Below are 4,550 nucleotides of genomic sequence, written 5' to 3' on the forward strand. Positions count from 1 at the left end.
CATTGATGTTTCTCTCCCTCTCCTTTTCCTTCCCTTCCCCTTGGCCTAAAAAAATGATTAAATAAATATTAAAAAAGAGTGAAATCTTACCATTTGTGACAATATGGATGGATCTAGAGGGTGTTATGCTAAGCGAAATAAGTCAGGCCAGGCCAAGAAAGACAAATACCACAGGTTTTCACTTATATGTGGAATCTAAAAATAAAACAAAACAAGTGTACAAACAAAATAAAACAAAAACAGACTCATAGAAAGAAACCGAGGACAGTGGGATGGGAAGGGAGTGATTGGGGAGATGAGTGAAACGGATGGACGGGAATATCGTTGGTGATACTGGGACATATCTGCACGGTGACAACTGACTACAAGACTAAGTGGGGCGATCACACAGTAAGGACTGAAAATGCAAAACCACTCTTCACACACCTGAAACAAATGTAACTAACATAATATTATATATCAGATGTACATACATGAAAAAATTAAAAGTAAAAATAAAATAATAAAATAAAATGCTTGCAAGAGCTATGTAAATATACAAGTAGAGATAAGATAAAGCTCATGTTTGTCTTTTTTTACCCCATAGTCTTTCTTACATTATTAGAAATGAAGCTGCTTAAGGTCAAGAAAGCAATTCTACCCAGCCCCTAAATACAATGTTTGGCAGAAAATAAATATTAGGAACTTTAACTTTTACAGTCCTTTTTAATTAGAATATCTTCTTTTTTGAACTGATAAGAACAGATACTACACTTGATCTTAGCCAAAAGGCAGAGAAGTTATAGAGTATCTTCTTTTTTAAAACCCAGACAGTTAAACAGATATATAACAATTAACCATTGCATTGAAGTACAGCACAGGGCACAGTAAACTACTTACTTATATGTAAAGGTTAGCAGAGAGTTGAAGGCCTAGAGGGAGGTTTCTAAAGGGACGAACACACTGCAAACTGTTAAATGAAGGCTGAGTCATTTCTGGGAGGGGACACCCATATTGAATTCCTGAAGAAATCATGAGCATAGCACTACAAAATAACACAGATTTTCTGTTTGACATAGTAACTGAAGGAGATAAAAATGGTTGAAGAAAATATAAGAGGCTTAGAATTATATAATAAAAACAGACTAAGTACCTTGAGGATGGATCAAGTTTCTACTAAAGATTTGTTTAAGGAATATTTCTGGATGCATTACTATACTCACAATTCACACAAAATGCTACATAATACAGTGATTGGTATCATGGTTTATAAAGCATCTTTATTTTTTAATATATTTTCTTGATTATGCCATTACAGTTCTATTTCCCCCCTTATCCCCCTCCACCCTGCACACCCCTCCCCTACCATTCCCCCCTTTAGTTTATGACCACATGTCTCAAGTTCTTTAGATTCTATATTTCCCATACTATTCTTGCCTTCCCCCTATCTATTTTCTAACTACCATCTATGCTACTTATTTTCTGTACCTTCTCCCCCCTTCTCCTCCTCCCACTCCCCTGTTGCTAACCCTCCATGTGATCTTCATTTCTATGGTTCTGCTCCTGCTCTAGCTGTCCTCTTAGTTTGCTTTTGTTTTAGGTGTGGTTGTTGATAACTGTGAGTTTGCTGTCCTTTCATTGTTCATCTTTTTTATCTTCTTTTTCTTAGGTAAGTCCCTTTAACATTTCATATAATAAGGGCTTGGTGATGATGAACTCCTTGAATTTGATCTTATCTGAGAAGCACTTTATCTGCCCTTCCATTCTAAATGAAAGCTTTGCTGGGTAGAGCAATCTTAGTTGTAGGTCTTTGGATTTCATGACTTGGAATACTTCTTTCCAGCCCCCTCTTGCCTGTAAGGTCTCTTTTGAGAAATCCGCTGACAGTTTCGATTTCTAAATTAATTCTAATAGTGACTGTGTGAAGTGAATTTCTGTCTCCATTTTCTTTTTCAATTGAATAAACTGAGGCCCAGAGAGGTAAATTAACCCTCAGACAGGCTTATAGGAAGTCAAGACTGAAACCCATGAGTACTGACTTCATGACTGGTGATTCATAACTACTCTTTTTACTTCACCAGAGCCACCTCAGAAAACACCGTCACAGTCAAAATTAGATAGGCCCTTATGGATCTAAGTTGCCCAAACTTCTATCCAAAGTAAGGTCACTCAGTAACTTTGCCCCAACTAGAGAAAGATTTTCTTTCCATTGTTAAAAAGCTCTAATCTTTAGAATATTCTTTTATATGTGAAATCAACATTTGACTTAGAGCATATGCTAGTATGCTAGCCAATAGGTAATGTGGCGTAGGCATGGCTAACTTTAAGAGTAATTCTCCCCCAGAGCAGATAGCAGTGCAACAAAAGTTCACATCTGCAGTGGGATAAAGTGGGGAGAGAATGTGTGCTTTAAAGGCAAAGAAGCCCAGATTCGACTATTGGCTCTTCCACATGTTAGTTGTCTTTGAGTTTTTGTTTTCTTTTCCAAAATGAGGATGATAACTCCTATTTTTCAGGTGGACAATGAAGAGCTACTGTGTGTGCATAACTGGGAATTTAATAAAGCTATTATTACTCATGGGTAAGGAATTGTACATATGCCATTCAAAAGAATATGAAAGAATATGAATTTTTCAGACACTAAATTTCACCTTTGAAACCAATCTTTTGATAAACTGCCTTATAATTTCTTAGAATTCCAACTCTTCCTTTTTGTTTCTTGGGAAACTCAGAAAAGACCTAAGAATTAATATAATGAAAGAATGAATGAATAGAAGGGAAAATAGCTATGGATTCACTTGCCATGTAAGGTTTTCACTCAGTGACGTATGAAGTGAGTTTTTCCATCCCAAACGTTTTATAGTGGCGTCCAGGAAAGGGAACACTGGACACTTCGTAGGTTGCTCCAAACTTGTCATCTCATTACTGTTGTTTCTCCTCCTCTACCCCAAGGCCTCTGTACACATCTCTGAACAAATGAAATTACCTATAATTTAGTAAATGTTTTGTCCTTGAACAATTCTAAATTGAGAATCTTGGTAACTAAATTGTGTGCATATGAGGGCATTTAAGCATCACTACCGTGCCACACTACTTATTTGGATTTATTTTGTCCCCCTAGGTTTTCTTTTTTCCTAAAATAATAATTCAAGTTGGCTTTATGATCTTTTTATTATTCTATGTAAGCAAGGCAAGTCTGCGATGAGCTCACATTAAAAAAGTGTTCATTTTAAGCAAAGAAAACTAATTGCTACAGTGTGTCCCTATTTTATTAGTATAATTTAGTATATTATTACTAGTTTATTAGTATAATTGAAAATGGGACAGACCCAAATTATACGATTCATACATTTGTGTTCCCTTAATAAAATCATGAAAAACATTAATTTGTATACATGGTTGAGATTCCAAAACCTGAAACTGTGTTAAATACCCACATGTGTCACATATGTGCAGACTGGGGTTATGACATATACTTTTATGACTCTGGAGATCTAATTTATGAACATTGTACAAGGTTTTTAATGAACTGAAAATGAAGTCAGATTAAATTTCTTCCTGATGATATTAAACCTCCAATCACAACACATAGATTAATAAATGTTACTTTTTAAGTAATGAATGTCCTCATCAAAGTCCTTTTAATTTGAGTGGAAGTGTAATTGGGAACTTTCTGGACACTGAAGAAAATCATAGGGTCCCAGCACCATGCAGAACACACATTTGGTTCAACTTCCAAATTGTGAGCATCTAGTGTCTGTAAGACACTGTGCTCTTTGCTGAAGAACAGAGAGAAAGGAATGAGTCAAAGTCTGAATTCCAGGGTTCCACAAACTCCTAAAATGCCATCAGTTGTGAGACCTGCCATTATTTATAAAACAAAAAAGAGGAAAAAGAAACAAAACAAAACCTGCCAAACAATTAGAACATGCCATTGCCTTGACTGTAAGATGTGGGCCGATTTCAGAGATATTTAATTATGAAAGCAGTTTATCTGAGAATCCATGGAATATTGTAGTTGGGAACTCTAACACAAAGTGTAATAAGGTGTACACTGTGAAAAGGTTTAACATCTCTTGAAACCACCACACATCTGACAAGATAGAGGGATAATTAACTTTGACCAGACAATCAGGGAAGCCGTTATAAAGAGGAAACTGCTCCCATCCAAGTACTAACCAGGCCCGACCCTGCTTAGCTTCCGAGATCAGACGAGATCGGGCGCGTTCAATGAGATACCACTTTACACCAGTCAGGATGGCTATCATAAACAAAGCAACAAACAACAAATGTTGGAGGGGTTGTGGGGAAACGGGGTCCTTAGTTCACTGTTGGTGGGACTGCAGACTGGTACAACCATTATGGAAAACAGTATGGATTTTTCTCAGAAAAATAAAAATCGACCTGCCTTTTGACCCAGCAATTCCACTGCTAGGATTATATCCTAAGAATCCTAAAACATCAATATCAAAGAACCTATGCACCACAATGTTCATAGCAGCACAATTTACAATAGCCAAGAGTTGGAAGCAACCTAGGTGCCCATCAGTAAATGAATGGATCAAAAAATT

General features: G+C 36.4%; 1 pseudogene; it reads right to left on the minus strand.

The window, feature by feature from the left end:
• Positions 1-606: 606 nt before the first annotated feature.
• LOC119057058 (uncharacterized) lies at positions 607-783 on the minus strand (annotated as a pseudogene).
• Positions 784-4,550: the final 3,767 nt, after the last annotated feature.

This window comes from Artibeus jamaicensis, unplaced genomic scaffold (assembly GCF_021234435.1).
Source record: "Artibeus jamaicensis isolate MK-2021 breed Jamaican fruit bat unplaced genomic scaffold, CSHL_Jam_final scaffold_1031, whole genome shotgun sequence".
In the NCBI taxonomy this organism is placed as follows: Eukaryota; Metazoa; Chordata; class Mammalia; order Chiroptera; family Phyllostomidae; genus Artibeus; species Artibeus jamaicensis.